Below are 21,234 nucleotides of genomic sequence, written 5' to 3' on the forward strand. Positions count from 1 at the left end.
AACTGAGTCCTTATGGCAAATTAGGGAAATTTGTCTTCCCAATAACATACCGTATGTCACAACATTCAATTCCCGATACAAGTCTGACCAATCATTCTTTCTGAATTCCCTTATTGCATACACTGTACAATATGAGTATAAAAAGTAAATAAATTCCTTTGATTAACTTTTTAATAAAGATGTCATTTATTGAAAATTTACTGACGTGGCTATGTTTTTATTGTAAATCTTCAGAGCTTCCCAAGATCCCCACAGCTTATGGAATTAAAAACAAATAGGTGAATTATTATATAAATTAACACTTTGGATTTTATACTTGAATTTATCATTCATACTTTTCAATAATTTTGGATATATAAAAATTAGAATGGATGAATATTTGATTAAAATAGAATTAAAAAACAGAATTAAGCATGTGGAGTAACATTTCTATTTACTTGCCCAAATGAATTTCAAAAATCACAAATGATTCATTTAAGTCAGTATACATGTGATTATAAAGGGAACAAATATTTGATTTTTAACATCTTTGAGAAACAAGGCATTATATTTTTCTCATGGGCTACAACAAACACTGTAGTAAATTTACATATGGGTTTTCATAATAACATCCTTTTTTCATTCTTTCTTCATTATCTGAAATATTCTCCATTGGAACTGAAGTGTTCAGCAGCTGGGTTGAGATCAGAAGCAATTGCTGTTTTCGTTGGAAAGACTGAGAAAAATCATTTCATTTATTTTGGAGTTATGGGAGAATGAACAAAAATATACATTATCATTCATTCATTAATTCTCCTGTTTGTGGAGCATAGCGTGCACACTTTGGATCACCCATTTCCAGAGAGCACAGTCTCATGCCAATGTTGTGGCCTGCTCTATATTAAAGCTGAGGCGGGCAAGGTCAGAAGCTATGCCATCCCCCCAGCATGTTCAAGGCCATACACAAGGGCTTCTCCATCCAGCTTATGCTGGATCAAATGCGTAAAGCTGGTGGGCTGGTATGGACTCTGGGATACACAGTGGATGGCCAAGCCCCTGAGTTGGTGTTGAGTCACTTGGCAAGACATTGGAGGCTGGTTGGTCCATTTCCTGATCTCATTTGTAAAGTGATGAAATCACCATATGCCTTCAATATTTCATTGCTGTTTCATGTCAAATGCTCCAGCTGGTGCATTTGTGTCTCTGTGGTGGCCTAGATTTCAGTGGTCACGCTGCTGGTATTTGTGGTATAGCTGTGGGGATTCCGTCTTGGGTGGCTGACCCATATTATCCATAAAGTATATACTTTAAAAGAAACATAAGACTTTGAGTCATATTTCCTCTTGTAAGAATCTGCAGGATGGAGAATATGAGCTAATAAGTTATATGTGGCTCACAGATTTCCTTCTAGTGCTCACCTCAACTGGAAGGGATTGAAGGATTTGGATATGAGTCTCCAAGTATAAAGAACCTGGGGTTCTGTGGGTATCTCTTAGTACCTGTATGGAGGTCTGTGATAATCTGCATTTCCCCCATTCTTGCATGGCAACATAACTCCTAGGAAATTTTTGCTGTCTTTGGCTGCTTTCTCCTACATCAGTGTGGTACAAGCTATTGATGGAATTAATGTTACATTAATGCTCAAATGGATATTCACTAGAATACTTACAGGGTTTGGAACTAGCCTCCCAGCAGAGATCTCTTTCCAGTTGTGGCAGATGGGCTTCTGTGAGCTTGGGGGCATGGTATGGAGAGCCTCATGGAAACGTTTTTCTCCATTACCTGTGTCCCCTTATGCAAATCTGAACACATCTGGTGATGTTGTGAAAATCCCAGATGATAATCCCCACGCCCCCTCCACTCGCCCATACCCATTGTGCATAACCCATATTGCCTCCATGGAGGCGTGTTCCCTGGTATGACCTCCTGATTAGCCTCCCTCTTCCACATGCCTCCTACAGCCCCACTGGCCCCATAAAGCTTTGTCCCCTACTCCCTTCCATTTTTGTATGGTTTAATATACGTGCACACTCATGCCTGCTTCCCACCCCCCACCCCCCGCCACACACACACATGGCTATTCACCGGCAGACAGGAATTGGTTCAGTAAGAACTGTTCACAAAATCCTGTTGCCTGGCATGGTAGCAGCCAAGGTAACAGCATCACAGAAGCCATGTCTAAACACTCTAATATTGCCCACCCATAAATTACATATGCCATATCGTTCAAAAATAGCTTCTATATTGCTAAGTTAGATAGCTCTGTATACTTTCCCAAGACTACAGTCCTGTACTTTTACATGTATATAAGATGGAAAAAAAGATTTCTCAGAATATTGTCCTAAAGCTCACATAACTATTCTTGAGTTCAAAAATATGCTATAACAATTTTAAAAGTTAGTAAATATATCAATAAGCAGCCTTGGGTCTGAAAGTGGGATCTGAGATAAGTGCATTATTCAGACCCTGAGGAGGAAGCTCTTGGCTTAAAGAAGGAAGGTAAGAACATGTGGAACAAAAATTGTTAGGGAAAGAAATCAGAGCCTGAAGATACAGAAGACTACGGAAGGAAAATATCAGAGTATCTTAAAAGGACGTGACAATAGAAAAAAGATATTCTGTGCCTGGAGAGACATACTGGACTCTAGGAAGGACATTATCTCAACAGCGTTTGATGGCAATAGATTACACAAGGTTAAAATGTAGGATGTTAAGCAAAAAATAATCAAAGTAAATAGTTTTACATCCACAATGCACTCTGAACGTGTGTTTGGAATCTGCATTTCAAATAATTTGTGAAAAATATAGTTAATATGACAGGTAACAGCCCAGCAGACAAAAGGCCCAGTGTAGAGAAACTTGGGAAGTACAACGAATGGGGGGCGAGGGGCGGAGGGAGGGGACTCAAAACCCCAGTTTATTAAATGCAAAGAAATCAAAAGGACAATTAGGCAGCAGTAACAAGTTGAGAACAAAACTGAAAAATACAGCTATAAATTATCTTTGAGTGGGTAACTCAACTACACAAGATGCCTCAGGCTAAGCTAGGTGAATCCATGTGGGCTCCCTGGTTGCTGAGACCTACATTCTCCAGCAGTAATACTGTCAGTCACAACAAAGGAATTTCAGTTTTGAGCCTTTTTGTGCATTTAATTTCTGGCAAAGTGGGATACGCTGAGGAGAGACAGCACAGCTCACGCATTTGTTACCACTGTTTTTTGGCAACAGTGTTGCCCCCAGCAAATATTTATTCAAATCATAGTCAAGGTCCTGCCCGTAAACCTTTTGCAAAATTTGATGCTACACATGTTCCACTTGACCAGTAATTTTCCAAACATAATCCTTTCTTCTCATAGTATGGATTAATTAAAATTGCTAGTTCACATGAAAAAAGATTGAAATAAATGGCTGCACTAATACTCTGAAGTTTCTTCATAATTGTCTGAATTATATGTGAACAATGGAAGAAAGCTCAGAATACAAGTGGTTTGGTATCTGAGATTGGCAACACATCTTAAAACACAGATTGTCATAAATTGTTCTGTCTGAATTATTTTCTCAGCATGAACTACTCTAAGAGGGCTATGCTGAAAATCTAAAATTGTTTACAATTCTCGTACTGTGAAGCAGAATGAATATAGTATGAAATAGCCCGAGTTGCTGTGATCTAAACATAGGCAAGGAGAAACTTTCAAATACAGCATATTTCAAAGTTACAGTATTAAAACCAATCTGAATAAAGTATGCCAATGCAATTCTTTATTCCGGCACAACTGTATCCACATTAGGGGGCTGTACTACAGTACTTCAACTATATTGGTGTCTAAACCAATATAGTTCTAGAGCAGAGATTGCCAAACCACGGCTCACAAGCTACAGGTAGCTCTTTTACAGTTAAAGTACGTGGGGGAGTGGGACTAGGCACTTCAGAGATGACTAGTGCCTGCTGAGGGGGGGAGGGGGAACAATTTAAAGTTTTGCCCCCCAACAGCTTGTGTCATGCCCACCCAGGCATGCCCCCCTATTACCCTCAGTAGCCCCCCCTGCAGCTCCAAGGTGCTAGCTCCACGTGGAGAGGCAGCAGCAAACAGCTGGGAGCTGCAGGGGAGGGGCCACTGCTTTAGCTCTACAGGGAGAGGTGGCAACAAAAGCAGCAGCTTTCCCTGCAGCTCCCAGCTTGCCAGCTCCAGCATCTGCCCTGCAGGACAGGGGCCCGGCAGCACCATGTGACCAAGCAGGGCCAGCAAACCCTGGCAAAAATCGGGAGGGGAGCACATGGTGACCCCCCATACATCACCTTTGGCTTCTGCTTGGGGCTTCAGCCCCACAGGGTGCACCTGCCAGGGCTCGGGGCTTCAGCAGGAGTAGAGTTGAAGCCCTGAGCCCCAGCAGGTGCCTCTCATGGAATTGAAGTCCTGAGACCTCCCTCCCCACGGGGCAGAAGCTTCTAGCCCAGTGGTGGGCAATGTGCTGACCACTGCTTCCCGCAGCTCCTATTGGCTGGGAATGGCGAACCACGGACACTGGGACCTGCGGGTGGCCGTGCCTGCAGATGGTCAATGTAAACACTGTCTCTCAGCGTGCCAGCGGATTACCCTGATAGGCCACGTGCGGCCCGCAGGCCACAGGTTGTCCACCACTGCTCTAGCCCCACCACCCTGCCACAGGGCTGAAAACTTGAGCTCCAGCAGGCACCTCCCATAGGGCTGAAGCTCCAAGCCACAGCAGGTGCACCGCAGCTCTCGAACATCTGAAGATTGTCATATGTGGTTCACAGGGTCAGTACGTTTGGTCACCACTGTTAGAAGAGGTACAAACAGTGTGTGTAAACTAGCCCTCAGATCCAAACCTGCTCTCACTAAAGTCAACATGAGTTTTGTGATTTACTACAATAGGAGCAGAATAAAGCCCTTGGACAAAATATTCAAAAGTTCCTAAGTCACTTAGGACCCCAAGTCCTATCCACTTTCAATGGAACTTTGGCTCCTAAGTGACTTAGGTGCTTTTGAAAAGTTTGCTTCCTATCTTTTTACATGTTCAGAATTTTTTTTATCATCTATCAAATATATTTATAAAGGATTTTTTTCCCTCTTGCAATCCATCTTTCTCTCTTTGATCTTGGAATGAAGTCTCAGAGCTGAAATCTGCCCTTTGGAAGAACTGCTCATATACAAATGCCATTTTTTGTGGGCACCTGGCACAGCACGAGGGAACCAGCAGCTAGAGTTGACTGAAGGGTTGCAATTCCATTATATGACAACTTCTGAGGTTTTGAAATTTGTTTTCATTCTGCATTGGGAAACCTCCCCACAAAACCTTATGCACTTTTTGCAAAAATGGAATTGTATTGAAATATCCTTTTCAGACACAAACTCAATATGGGAAGATGGTTGTGAAGGTTGGTGTGTATGTGTAGCCTGGTGGTTACAGTACTGGATGTGGGAGACTCAGGATCAGTCACTGCTCTGCCTGGCTCAGTGCAGAGGTTTTCCTCCCAGATCACTCTGAATCAAGCAAAGCACGGACTCAAACCTGGGTCTCTCATACCAGTGCCCTAACCACCACGCGATAGAGTGTGAGTCCCTCTCTCAGTGTATCTCAAACTTCATCAAAACCATTAGGTCTCTGTGAAATGTTTTGGCTTTGACAAAACACCATATTTCAACAAAAAATCATTTGTCAAAAAGCTGTGGGCAGGATTTCTGTCTCTATGTTCTTTTTTGTTACCCCATAGTTTTACCATTATGCAGTATATTATTGCTTTATTTATCCTCTATGAACAGCACTGTCAGATGGGAAAAATCATTGTTTGGGTAGAATTAATCCAAAAGACTGTCACTTGTATTAGAATCCTAGAAAATAGACTGAGACACTTTTAAAATGGGGTCTGGAAGCCAAAAAGGGGTAAAACACTAACATTTGCTTGCAGCATTACCACAATTTCATGTTCAAAATTAGGTAAACATACCCACTTAGAGAGTTAGGGCTAGTCTACACTACCCGCCCGGATCGGCAGGTAGAAATCGATCTCTTGGGGATCGATTTATCGCGTCTCATCTAGACGGATAAATCGATCCCTGAATCGACGCGCATACTCCCACCTTGTCAGGAGGAGTAAGCGCCTCAATGGGGGAGCCGCGGCAGTCAATTTGCTGCCATCCTCACAGCGGGGTAAGTCGAATAGGCTACGTCGAATTCAGCTACGCTATTTGCGTAGCTGAATTTGTGTATCTTAAATTGATCCCCCCCGAGTGTAGACCTAGCCTGTCTATTTATTTAATTTATTTATTTATTTATATTCCAAATTACAACAAGCCTCTCTGCATAAGAGCTTTAAGTGCCCTGATATCAATTAAAAGATAACAATCACACAAAGCCCAAATAATAATAATAATAATAATTAATACAGAAAGACTGTTGGATCATGTAATCAACACATAAAATCAGAGCAACTGGGCAAATAAATTCCCCACCTGAACTTCAGAGCACCATTGTTCTGCTGCTATTGCCCTCCCCTGAGAAACAGAAAGGCTTTGAAATGTGCCTTGACCATAACTTTGTTTTTTGCACAAAGTTCGAGGACAAGGAATGCTCGAGTCAAGGACCTCTCATGGAAAATGCTTTATGAGGAGAACTCTTCTGTTTAAACCAAGGAGACCTCTGACAGGGTTAGGGTGCTCTTTAAGGATAGTAATGTCTAGGGATCAGCCTGCTTCCCCCCCACCCCCCACCCCCGGGTCCCATAATATTGGCCCTTTAAGTGTTGGGGAAGTGTGATCTGGGAAATAGGGGATATGGATAGACAGGAAGCAGTTCTGAGTGTAAGTAGTACTTTTCCTTTAAGGGTCTCAGATCAGGGGCACTGCAGAGTGGGTGTGAGTGACCCTAAGAGCATCCCTATGCCAGAAGACAAGGGGCTCCCTGGTATCTAGTGGTGAGTTTCAGCTGGCCTATCACAATGTATCCCAACTTGCTAGTGTTACAATCTGTATCTAAAAGGTGCCATGTGATATGTCATTAGAAAATTAATATCTCAATAATCATTAATATACATGTGTGATATATGTACAATCAACCCAACCAGGATTATATACAAGTGGTGGAATTATGACTAAAATGTGTTTAAACCAGGCAAGTCAGGGGGAGCTGATAAACACATATTTCCAGACAAAGGATTACAGTTCCACCAGCTTGAATGTGTCTCCCATGTAAGTAAGTTGAGAAAGATGTGACCAAAGACAAAGAAAAGCACATTTGCACACCAGGCAAACAAAGCCATCAGGAACCATGTGGTGAAAAGGTGGTCACTTAACAATCTTAATGCAGGATAGAGACGCCACCTCTAAGAAGCCTTTCTGTCTCTTGAAGCAGGGTCAATGAACTTTTCAAACTTTCACTGGCCTATAAAAGGGAGGGGTGCAGAACACCTAAATTATTCTTCATCTGAGGAGACAAGAAAACCAGCATCTTGGATTGGTGGGTGGATCCTGACTAAGAGCTAGTTAGCTATTGTTGGAAAGGGAGACTGGGGAGGAAACTACCTCGAACGGAGAGTGTAGCTTGTTAAGTTAGATTTTAGCCATTAGAAAGCATATTGTTTACTTTTGTTTGTTTGTAACTCTTTCCATCATTATTCCTTACACTTGAACTCACTTAAAACCTCTCTTTTTTTGGTTGAATAAACTTTTTACTTTTTATCTAAGACAACCCAGTTGACTTGAAGGGACTGTGAACTCCAGTCAAGAAAACAAGTTGCTGTGCCTGTTTGTTTAAAGGAGCAGAGAACTGTGTTTATTCCAAGATAGGACTGGACACTACAGGGCAGACAGTTTGGGGAACATTCAGGAATGGGGAAGTGTTGGGGTCATTCTTCAAACAGTAACTGGCTGGTGGAAGTAAGGGTGTGACCTGCATGCTTTTATACTAGCTGTTGGTGTCAGGTCCCTGAGCCATAGCAGCATAATTTTTAAGCCACCCACAGTTGCAGGGGGCAGTGACCCAACCTCTTACTGATCTGGGTTGAGCCTCAAAATGTCACAGTGGGGCAAAGCTCCCCTCTTACCTTTTCAAGAAGGGAGGAGCTGGGTAAGGCAACCAGCATCTACACCTCTACCCCGATATAATGCGACCCGATATAACACGAATTCGATGAGAACGTGGTAAAGCAGTGCTCCACGGGGGCGGACCTGTGCACTATAGTGGATCAAAGCAAGTTCAATATAATGTGGTTTCACCTATAACACGGTAAGGTTTTTTGGCTCCCGAGGACAGCTTTATATTGAGGTAGAGGTGTATATGCTACCTTTTCCTGCATAATAAGTCTATACAGCATCAGGAGAAGGTTTGCCTGCTCAATTCTCTAAGTATAAATGTAAAAGGCCTGATTGAGGAGAAACTGGCTAAGGGTCTGCAGCTGACCTGAATGAGAACCCAGCTGCAGATGAGGAGCTGGAGGAACTACTGTCTCAAGCAGACATGGAGTAACTGATAGAGATGCAGCATAGCTTCAGGAGAAAGGACTGAAAACTCCTGCCCAAAGGAGAGAAGGGGTAGCTCCATGAGGTAACTGAACCACAGAGTAGCAGGAGGAATCTGCTGTCCAGGGAGAGATGCTAAAGAACAAGAAAAGGTAGGAGCAGCCCAGGGAAGTGGCAAGGGATAGGAAAAGCAGTCCTTAACTGTCTAACACAAGGTCCCTAGATTGGAACCCAGAGGAGAGGAGAGGAGAGGAGGGGGAGGGGGTGGGGGTGTAAGGCAGGCTTGGATTCCCCTAACATTTCCTCTGCACTGTGGAAAGGTGCTCAGATATTGCAGTGATGAAGATACAGGAATAAGAACTTTCACTAAACTGTGTAGAGAAAATTAAGCATGTACTTAAGCATTTTTCTGTATTGGAGCCCAAAACATGGGCCCCAATGTTAACAATATCAGAGTCCTTTGCTACAGAAGTGGTTGACAAATAATTCAGTTCAACTCTGCTATTAAAAGTCTGTCAGGAGATCAACACTATAAGCATATCCGTGAAACAGTACAGATCTTATTTTCATGAGATTTTAAGTGAAAAATTTCTGCATTCCATTTATAGGTTCTTCATGACTTAGAAAGTTTTCTTTTTTATGACAAGTTAGGGTAATGGATTTTTATTTCCAGTTGGGCCCAGTGTAAAAGTCACTCCTTAAGATTCTTCACCCCCGCACCCCCCCCAGCCCCTTAAATATTTTTCATTTTGATTACTACCTGTAAAGTGCTACTGTATCTTCTTTGTAATTCTCCATACATCTTTTTTTCTTCAGTATGCATTTCAATTCCATTTGGGCAATGTTTTGCGTCTGTATGCTTTCTCTAACTAAATATTTTATTGACAGAAAGATGTTTAGCTCATCAATCATCAGAGACACCCCATCCAACATGTTTCCAATTGCAAAGTGGTGGTATTTGTTTTCAACAAATGCAAGAAGCCATGTAGTGTTTCAGTCCTGTGTATAATATATATTCATTCTATGTCCCCTGCCAGTTAGAGGCTGCTTTACTTGCTCTACATTTTGGCACTTAACATTTATTTTACCTTGTAATAAATAGCTGGCAAACTATGTGTACAGTACCTTACTATTTTAGTGCTCAATCCTGACAAGTTTCATCTCCCATTGAAGGCTGGGTGATCCAAGGGTGCTCAGCACTCCATAGGAGTGAGCTCTCGATCACTTGTGGTAATGGATCTTTACTTCTTTTAGTCATTTTTGTCCTCAGTGAGGTTTATGAACCCTCTTCCTTTGAAGATTTTTGGTAGCCATGAGAAATGTACGTTCTCTGTCTCATTATAAGAAATGATGCCTATACATCCACGCTGTTAATTTCCTCAGTACGTCAAGGATTCTAGCAAATGACTTTCCGAAACAGGGTGAGTGAAAGCAAGGATAACTCTTCCTAGTTCTTCATCCCTCTAGAACGGAGCTGAGATTATGAGATTTGATCCAACTCAAGAGAGTTAAGTCCCAGGCAGACTGCAAAGAGCTACAAAAGGATCTCTCAAAACTGGGTGACTGGGCAACAAAATGGCAGATGAAATTCAATGTTGATAAATGCAAAGTAATGCACATTGGAAAACATAATCCCAACTATACATATAAAATTATGGGATTTAAATTAGCTGTTACCACTCAAGAAGGAGATCTTGGAGTCATTGTGGATAGTTCTCTGAAAACATTCACTCAATGTGCAGTGACAGTTCAAAAAGCGAACAGAATGTTGGGAATAATTAAGAAAGGGATAGATAATAAGACAGAAAATATCATATTACTTCCAAATAAATCCGTGGTACACCCACATCTTGAATACTGTGTGCAGATGTGGTTGCCCCATCTCAAAAAAAGATATATTGGAAAAGGTTCAGAAAAGGGCAACAAAAATGATTAGGGATATAGAACAGCTGCCATATGAGGAAAGATTAATAAGACTGGGACTTTTCAGTTTGGAAAAAGGGGGGAGGAATATGATAGAGGTCTATAAAATCATGACTTGTGTGGGAAAAGTAAATAAGGAAGTGTTATTTACTCCTTCTCATAACACAGGAACTAGCAGCCACCAAATGAAATTAATAGGCAGCAGGTTTAAAACAAACAAAAGGAAGTATTTCTTCACACAACGCACAGTCAACGTGTGGACCTCCTTGCCAGAGGATATTGTGAAGGCCAAGACTATAAGAGGGTTAAAAAAGGAACTAGATAAGTTCATGGAGAATAGGTCCATCAATGGCTATTAGCCAGGATGGTCAGTGATGGTGTCCCTAGCCTCTGTTTGCCAGAAGCTGGGAATGGCTAACAGGGGATGGATCACTTGATGATTACCTGTTCTGTTCATTCCCTCTGGGGCACCTGGCATTGGCCACTGTCGAAAGACAGGATGCTGGGCTAAATGGACTTTTGGTCTGACCCAGTATGGGCATTCTTATGCTCTTTCAAATGAGGCCTGTTATGTAGTAGTTGCGTCTGATGAAGTGGGCATTCACCCACGAAAGCTTATGCTTCAATACTTCTGTTAGTCTTAAAGGTGCCACAGGATCCTCTGTTGCTAGTTCCAGTTCAGTGAATTAAGATTCCATTCCATAGCTTATGCAACTGCAGTCCAGTGAATTGCGTTTCCACCCCAAAGTTTGCTTAGAAAGGCTGAGCTAACAGAGTGTAAGACTGTGGTTGGTTGGATTCATGCAGGAAAACAGTTTTGTGCAGTGTCTTTGTGAACTTTTAATAAAGTATTTTTTTGCAGGGGGAGCGAAGTGGGGGGTTAACACCTAGACTTTCCTCTCTGCCTACAACCAAGTGAGAGCAGGAGCAGGGAAGTGAGACTTTATTCTCCTTCTTTCTCCCACACACCTCACAAATGTAAACTTAAGATCTTTGTACAGACTTTAAACAAACAAGTTCATTATTAGCTGTACCCAATCTGATTTGAAATGCAACTCTTGCTCTGTAAAGACTGGGGAAAAGAAATCTTGTAGGCTGCAATCAAATCAGATTGTTAAATTTAAAATAGAATGTGGTTTGGTAACAGAGCTAGTCTGTTTTTTGTTGTTATTGTTGTTGTTTGTTTTTTAGTAGGAAAGATAATCCCTGGTCATCATTTTTTTCTGTCAGCTTTTCATATTAATTTAAATAAATACATATAATAAATAGACTATATAAACTTTCTGTTTTCCTCTTACTATTTGGCACCATTTGCTAAGGGAAAGACAGATGGATACTTAGCTAAATGGGCAGACAAAGTGACATTCCCAGCCAGCCTGAATAGAATGAAGTCTAGTTGGAATGCTGCCAGCGTGATGCTGAGTACATCATCTTTATGCAAGTGAAGTTTTTGTGAACTGAGCATAGAAATAGCAACAGCATTTGTATGTAAAGCTTCTTCGGCAGGACAGTGAAGCATCTGAATTTAGGATTTGGGAAAATTCATCTTATTTACAAATGGCTCACCTGCCCTTAAAAATAATGTTCATAAAACAAGGACTAGATCAGAATGTAAATGAATATTCTAGCAATCTATTAATTTTATAGCCATTCTTACCTGGGTCACATCCCGAGACTTGATTCTTTGTGATGTACAATAGATCCTCAAAAACAGACTCTGTGCTCCAGCTTCTGCTTAGAGAAAAGGAGTGGCTTGTAGCTGAATAGATACAAATAATTGAAGAATCTATTTTTTTTATTTCATTATGAAAATGAATATCTACCTATTGGCTAACCCTCCTACCACAGGTGGCTCTAGTGCCCCATTTAGAAATTGAATGTTTTACCCACCACAGGAAAAACAAACAAACCAGCATTCAGTTCCTCTGTAATGTGAATGTGTCACTTAGAAAATTCTAATGTGGAAGTATCACTTAGAATTCTGTACTGTATTAAAGTTATCATGGGTATCCTTCCCAAGGTCTTTTACTCTCATTTTAAATTCCCTACCTTCAGTTCTTGCTTTAATTACATGACTGGCTCATCTTCATAGTGCAGTGGGTATCTTTGTGCATTTATTACTGTTTTGCATGCTATCCTTTAACCCTATATTTGGGGCTCTATATGCTCATGTGAAATATCAACAGAATTGTACAGTGTATGCAATGAGGAAAAAAACAAGACAGAATTTCCATTTATAATTCCACAGAATTAACAATCTTCTCCACATAACCTTCTGCTGCTGCTGATTACGTTCACTGTTTCAAACCAACCTAAATGTCATTAGGATAGACGTTTCTAACTTGCAGTCAAGCAGAATAAAGTTCTGTTATTTGGACTGTTGCATTGTTACACAATAGTTAAATCTTTCTCCCCTTCCCTACTGCCAATATAATTTTGTTTTAGGTAACTACACACAGCACTAATATCCTTCACTTAGCACCAGGAGAGCAGATTTCTGTGCCTTTTTTTTTAAACGTGCACAGACAAGAACATTAGCAACAAGAAGAAAAGTCTTTGTCTACCTTATCAAAACTTTTGCATTCCTTCTCCTGAAATTATACTTCCTTCACTTAAGTTACGCATCAAAAAAGGGCAGCCAATTTAAGTAATTTTGTCTTTTTCTCTCGGCATACAAGGTCATTAATTGCTATTGGGACCTTCATAAACCCTAGTCTGCTGATGGGGTGAGAACTCTATTGTTAAATGTATTATGGCAGGGCTGTCTTTGGAGATTGCCTGCTTGATTGCTTTGTAAAGGCCCAATGGCACACAGCAATTAAAATCCATAGACCTTTATAACCCTACTGATGTTTTATGGGCCTTTTTGTGTCCTTTGGTATGGTTTACCATTTGTGTCTCTCCCAATGGGTCGTCTTTTCAGAACTCAAAGTGGAATTTTTTTTCCAGCATGATAAAGCTAGTTATACATCATGTGAAAGGTTAATGACTATTTTCAAAAAAAGAGCATATGTTTAAAGTCATAGGGTGAAAGTTATAGTAAAGAACAATTAAGTAAAATCAGACCATTTTCCCATTCTCACAGTAGCTGGATTCTACTACATACAGTGTGCACTATGGGTGGTTTATAAATCAAAGGACTATTTAAAACTATCAAACTCCTACATATTGTTTTTTAAGTGAATTTGACTTAATGGTTGATGGAATTGCATGGGAACATTACTCTTTGTCTGCTGACTTCCTCCATTTTACCCAGAAAGCGGGGAGTGCCATCTGGAGAGTACAATTCCTCATATATCTGGCACCATGTAGATGCCCCAATAGAAGAGTCACATACAGCGAGAACTCTACATGATCCACAGTGTCAGGGTTGGAGCAACGGAGGTGCTACATTCTGTGGCATCATCCCAGGCCCCTGCTTATGACTTTCATGCTGAAAGTCAATCTGGGAATTAATATGGCTCCAAGCTGCATTGCCCCTCTTAGGGTTCGTCTGTGGCTTCTACTGAGTAGCCACCAGGGGATCCAACCAATGACCGTATAGCTTCTTTCCCTATTGGGGGCTGGCTCTTTCAACATGGATTCCTGAAACCTTTGGAGTTGAAATGGATAGCAGCCTTACAAATCCACAGGCCCCAAAATCCTTACCATTACTGGTTTTCAAAATTCAAACATTAGGTAAATTAAATGTTCTCTTATCAGATATTTGCAATGTATTTCCATGGGGAAAATTTCACTTCTGAAAGTAATGTGAAACAACTATCAGCTAAGATAACAGTTCATTTGATGGAATGGTGGATGTTTGCTATTAGAAAACTTAAACATTCCCTGGGGGTCTCCCATAATTTTTAGATTATGACTCAACTTCCTTATGTGGGTGTATAAAGCCTTGTATCAATAAATTGTAGAGAATTAAACTAGTCAACAATATTGCAGTGTCAAAGGAAGGACAAGTTTAAAGTGAAGGGATTGTAATGCTACATAGTACTCCACAAAGTGGTATTGCATAGAGAAAGCAATGTAGAAAAACAAATCCCATCTGTGAATTGTACTTGAAAAGAGGCCCTTTGAGAATATAGGTAGTATTTAATAATTGTAAGCCACCCAGAGGCAAATAACTTATTGCAAACAAATTTGGTTGGTTTGGGTTGGTTTTTTTGTTTTTTTTGTTTGTTTTTCTTTTAAGTGTGGTTCTGTCCTGGAGTGACTTTAAAAAATGGTATCACAGGGTTCCATGGTTGATGTGTCTCACTGATTTCCATGTCAGATTTGCTCAATTTGCAAATGCAAAGACGCGTTTTCTTTTCCTTAACTGCCAGTCATGCTAACTCACCCTGTGCTCTCACAGTCAAACTGGGCTCTATCTATTTTAATCATCAAAACCAGTAACAGAAGTTATGCTAACCAGATTAGGCTCTCAGAGACACCTGTGCAACCCCATTATGGTCAGTGAATTTTCACAGGTGTAACTGAGGGCATAATCTGAACACATGGATGTTGCACAGGTGTAGTTGAACATTTAATTTGGCCTACAAAACTTGATGGTGGTATGCAAGATAGAACCCAGTTTGATTGCCAGAGCCCAGGGTGAGTTAGTATGACTGGCAGTTAAGAAACAAACAAACAAACAAACATGTTTTTGTTTTTTTGTGGAAAAACAACATCGCTTGCCTCATAACCTAAGTCGTGCAGAACGCAATGCCATCCACAGCCTCAGAAACCACCCTGACATTATCATCAAAGAGGCTGACAAAGGAGGTGCTGTTGTCATCATGAACAGGTCTGACTACCAGAAGGAGGCTGCCAGACAACTCTCCAATACCAAATTCTACAGGCCGCTTTCCTCGGATCCCACTGAGGAATACACTAAGAAACTGCACCATCTACTCAGGACACTCCCTACACTAACACAGGAACAAATCAACATACCCTTAGAGCCCCGACCGGGGTTATTCTATCTACTACCTAAGATCCACAAACCTGGAAATCCTGGACGCCCCATCATCTCGGGCATTGGCACTCTCACTGAAGGACTGTCTGGATATGTGGACTCCCTACTCAGACCCTACGCCACCAGCACTCCCAGCTATCTCCGTGACACCACAGATTTCCTGAGAAAACTACAATGCATTGGTGACCTCCCAGAAAACACCATCCTAGCCACCATGGATGTAGAGGCTCTCTACACAAATATCCCACATACAGATGGAATACAAGCTGTCAGGAACAGTATCCCTGATGATGACACAGCACAACTTATTGCTGAGCTCTGTGACTTTATCCTCACGCACAATTATTTCAAATTTGGTGACAATATATACCTCCAGACCAGTGGCACCGCTATGGGCACCCGCATGGCCCCACAATATGCCAACATTTTTATGGCTGACCTGGAACAACGCTTCCTCAGCTCTCGTCCACTCATGCCCCTTCTCTACCTATGCTATATTGATGACATCTTCATCATCTGGACCCATGGGAAGGAGGCCCTGGAAGAATTCCACCATGCTTTCAACAGCTTCCACCCCACCATCAACCTCAGCCTGGACCAATCTACACGGGAGGTCCACTTCCTGGACACCACCGTACAAATAAGCGATGGCCACATTAACACCACCCTATACCGAAAACCCACTGACCGCTACGCCTACCTTCATGCCTCCAGCTTCCACCCCGGTCACACCACACAATCCATCGTCTACAGCCAAGCACTGAGGTACAATCACATCTGCTCCAACCCCTCAGACAGAGACCAACACCTACAAGATCTTCACCAAGCATTCTCAAAACTACGATACCCACACAAGGAAATAAAGAAACAAATCAACAGAGCCAGACGTGTACCCAGAAGCCGCCTGCTACAAGACAGGCCCAGAAGAGAAACCAACAGAACTCCACTGGCCATCACCTACAGTCCTCAGCTTAAACCTCTCCAACGCATCATCAGTGATCTACAACCCATCCTGGACAATGATCCCTCACTTTCACAGACCTTGGGAGGCAGGCCAGTCCTCGCCCACAGACAACCTGCCAACCTTAAGCATATTCTCACCAGCAACCACGCATCGCACCATAACAACTCTAACTCTGGAACCAACCCATGCAACAAACCTCGATGCCAACTCTGCCCACATATCTACACCAGCAACACCATCACTGGACCTAACCAGATCAGCTACAACATCACCGGCTCATTCACCTGCACGTCCACCAATGTTATATATGCCATCATATGCCAGCAATGCCCCTCTGCTATGTACATTGGCCAAACTGGACAGTCACTACGCAAGAGGATAAATGGACACAAGTCAGATATCAGGAATGGCAATATACAAAAACCTGTAGGAGAACACTTCAACCTCCCTGGCCACACAATAGCAGATGTTAAGGTAGCCATCTTACAGCAAAAAAACTTCAGGACCAGACTCCAAAGAGAAACTGCTGAGCTCCAGTTCATCTGCAAATTTGACACCATCAGATCAGGATTAAACAAAGACTGTGAATGGCTATCCAACTACAGAAAGTTTCTCCTCCCTTGGTGTTCACACCTCAACTGCTAGCAGAGCACCTCACCCTCCCTGATTGAACTAACCTCGTTATATCCACACTGATATATACCTGCCTCTGGAGATTTCCATTACTTGCATCTGAAGAAGTGAGGTTCTTACCCACGAAAGCTTATGCTCCCAGTACTTCTGTTAGTCTCAAAGGTGCCACAGGACCCTCTGTTGCTTTTTACAGATTCAGACTAACACGGCTACCCCTCTGATGTTTTTGTTTGCAAACTTGGTACATTTGAGATGGAAATCAGGGAGACCCAATGGATGAGGAACCCCACTATATCATTCTTACAAAGACACTTTGTGACATGAAGATCACACTGTTAAGGTCCTCAGACAAACCAATAGCCAATCATTCAGACCCAGTTTACCTAGGTAGCTATTTGATCCTTTAGTGTCATGAGCCTCAACATGTAGTTGTGTCCAAGTCTCCTTGACTTTTTAGATGCTGCTATTCAGAATTGTTTGGTTGCTGAAGATGCTGCCTAGAATAGGTGTGTTTGATGGTCCTGGATTACTCTCAGTTAAGCAAGTATATCACTGTGGCTGCTACACCTTTTGTGCAGGAAGGCTTTATTTACCGACTTTTGTTCTCAGTCCTTTGCATATGATAACTGGAGCAACATATGGGAAAAGAATCTGTTACCACTCCAGTACAATATCTGTCTTGTCACTGGCAACTTTCCCTGTTCTGTCTTTATCTCTGAGGTTTGAGACAGAGACTGGAGTCTCTAGTTCAGTTTCTGATAAGGAAGGCTTAGTAGGGATCCAGCAGTAGTTTTCATCTCAGAAAGTATCCTAATCTCTGTCTGAAATGAGCAGATTGAGGACTGTGTTAAGCACAAAATTAATTGGATCTGTGTCCTCCCACACTACGTGAGCCTTAACTAACCATTATTTTGTGTGTTTGATTCTGTACTGATTATACTGGCCGGCACGGTGAGATAAATAACCCACTGTCTACATGAAGTTGGAGCTTTTCTTCCCACTACGGACTGCAACTTCATCTGTTTTTAAATTGATTTTGTGGGTGACAATGGGAAAACAGTGCAAAAGAGATGACAGAACTTCTGTTAGTAGCCGTAAGAAGGGAATGCTATGTTTGCAACATCATGCGTAATTCAGGTGTGTTACTAGATCCTTGGCTGCTCCTGGAAGCCCAGATTGCCGCCATGACCAAGAATTCATCTGTACTTGGCAAATAGACAGTAACGTTCTCTCTGAAACAGATGGAGACAGTTATTCATGCTGTTGTCACCTCTAGATTAGATCCCTTTAATGAGTAGAGCAGGTCAAAATTTTTCCAATGGAACAGCGTTTTGTCAGAAAATGCCAGTTGTTGAATCTGAAACTTCTCATGAAAGTGAGTTGGGTTTGCTGAACCAGAGGCAGGATTCCAAGGGAACCCTGTCTGCCATGAAGGTTTCTGTTTAAAAACCTGCTGGGCTGCTGGGGAGCTCTACCAAGCAGATTGCCCTAGACCCAGGGACCCCACGGTTCCAGGGTATGTGGTTCTGGGGATGCCTTGGAATGCCAGAGCTCCGAGTGTTAATGCCACAGAGCTTGGAGCCTGGAGGCCCTAAAATGGGCTTCCAGAGTATGTGACTGTGGGGTAGCCTTGCCATACAGACCTCCCTGGAGCCCCATGGCTTCCAGATTTCCAGGCCAGCTGACTTCCCAGCAGTCTGCATGGTGGGGCTGTCCCAGAAACACAGTCCTTGAGGAACCCAGCAGCTGCTGAGTGAAATGGAGTTGAAATCTTTCAACTAAAAAATTTAGGGCCAGATTCATAGTTGGAGTAGATCTGTTGAAGTCCTGATTTGCACCAGCTAAGAATTTGGCCCTAAAAGTCAGAAATAGACTTATTTTTTTCTGTTTGCAACTGAAAGGTCCAATAGCAAACCTAAGTGACATTTCTATATTATTGATGTATTTTTCACAATGTTTATGGGCAGTACATATATAACAATACAAAATCTAATAATATTGGATAGATACATTCTAGATAAACCTATCAAACTCTAGAAATTCTTCACCCACCCATTTAGGCAAAAATGCAGCTAATCAGAAAGACTTTCCACCATGTCTTGTCTTGTCGTTTAAAAAATGTGGGCTATGTCAGACCAATGGAGGAAGTGAATTCTGGAGTCAAGCATTCCCAACTGCCATACAGACATTCAGATCTAGAGACTGTTAGCAAGAGCTCATCATCTGACCCCAGGAAATGGTGGCCTTAACAGTGTCCTCAATTTACCCAGTCCTACACCACCACTGCCCCCATTGGATTTCACTAATTAAGCAGGTTCTTAGATCCAACTTGAAAACAGCTAGGCATAGCTCTCAGCATGTCTAGCACCTTAGTGACTGACACTGACCAAAAATCAGGCAGGGATGACATGGACCCATCTCTTTACATGTGGATCTGTACCTAACAGATGATTACTACAGAAAGGACACCAGTGTGGCAGATCTTAGGAAGCAGCGCTCTCCTGTATGCCTTTAGTTACAGTCACTTTCTTAACTAGTCCAGAGCCAAATGGGACCTTTCCAGGACAGCATTCCCTGAAAACATCACAACTTTGTGTTTTTCAGCACTGGTTCTACAGACGGTCAGATGTAACATAGACTAGCTTCAGGAACACTTAGACACTGTGTCATCTAACCCTGCTTTGAGCAAACTAGGCCTGCAGGAATATGCTGTAATGTTCCTAGTGTATACACATCCTTAGATTCTATCTATAGGAAGAGGAAGAGAAAGCAAAGCTAATTCATTGCATTAGAGAAACAAACCCCTTTCTATACTGCAAGTTAGGAAAAAGAAAAGCTATTATACACCACTGAGGAGAGTTGAGAGGAGCAAGGTACAGTTTCGAACAGAAGAGACAAGAAATAGTCAGTAATCCCATAGCTAGCAACAGGAATGTGGAGATGAACAATCTGAAAGTGGCCAGAGTCAATGTCGCCAATATGATTTTTTTCATTCTTCCCAGAGTCCAGATTACCGGAATGGCAAAAACCTTATCTGAGGTATCTGATGCCATATAAAGTGTGACATATATCAGTACTGAGAGCCATTGCTGTACACACATACAAAGTCTCAGAGCCCAAATATGTTCTTAGTTACCCAAACTGTATTACAGAGCACCGCCAAATGGTCTGATTATTTGTGAAAATAGGGAAATAAATAGTCAACACAGCATCCTATTTTTGTGGGCAACAAAATCTAGAGGCTCTTATCTGGTACTTGTGGTCAAAGGCAGGAGTTTTTGTTCTGTTCTAGATGTACCTTTTGGCACTCTTCAAATGAGATCTCTTTCATAAATTCACTACCTGTCCCACAAAAGAAGCATCTGAGAAGAAGCCAGTGCCCTCTGCTTTTTGTTCATTCAGGAATGGAAAAACAATGCAACCATAGAAAGAAGACAACTGAAGTAGATGTCCGGATGTCTGTTTCTGGTAATGAGGTGAAACTGGCTGATCTAGTCTTTAGGTGGACTAGCTGAATTCAAAACTGAAGTAAGTCAGTCTGACATGTATGGTCTGTGATTGCAAGCCAAAGTGCTGAAAATTAGTTGACATCTCATAAGGTAGAGAAAATTGGATTCAATCAAGCCACTGGATTGTCCATTGAGGCCCTCTTCATCATGAAATTCATTCAAGAGAAGTAACTAATTGGACCACATTTTGATGAGATCACTTAGGACACTGTGGGAAAGTTTCACTTTTTTGGGAGCTGAAGAGGATCCAAAAGGTTTGGAAAGTGAAGTTGCAGAGAGATTCTAAAGATAATGGAAATCTGGTTTTAAAAAGAGAAATGTTCTTGATAGCTGAGTCCTTAGAGAGGAGAATTTTCCCTTTATTTATTTATTTATTTATTTATTTATTTTAAACACTCTAAAAGGAAAAGGATAAATCCCACTGCACAGTATACTTGTCAGGAACATAAATTGGTGGAAAACATCCCCCTTCTGGAATGCCATGCTGACAAATACAATAAGTGTGGAGTACCAGTGGAAATTGTTACAGACAAGTTAAAGTAAAGAGTAGAATTTGTGAAAGGATTTCATGCAGAGAGAGGGAGGGGGAGTTATTAAGTAATCTGGTGATATCAAATGGATTTCCAGTCAATAGAATACTAAGCAGGTGATAACAAGGTTTTTATTTTTTTATTTTGTTTGTGGAGGGAGGAGTTTTATAAGTGTAAAACTTTTTAAATAAAATTCTACACTTGGATTTGTCAGACTATTAGACCAGCTAAGGCTCCAGTCCTGCAAACACATATGGTTGAGTTCAAT

The 21,234-nt window shown here is 41.6% G+C and overlaps 1 pseudogene; it reads left to right on the forward strand.

Annotated features, from left to right (window-relative positions):
- Positions 1 to 20,331: 20,331 nt before the first annotated feature.
- Positions 20,332 to 21,033, forward strand: LOC135972328 (eukaryotic peptide chain release factor subunit 1-like; annotated as a pseudogene).
- The last annotated feature ends 201 nt before the right edge of the window (positions 21,034 to 21,234 follow it).

This window comes from Chrysemys picta, chromosome 6, assembly GCF_011386835.1.
Source record: "Chrysemys picta bellii isolate R12L10 chromosome 6, ASM1138683v2, whole genome shotgun sequence".
Taxonomy (NCBI): domain Eukaryota; kingdom Metazoa; phylum Chordata; order Testudines; family Emydidae; genus Chrysemys; species Chrysemys picta.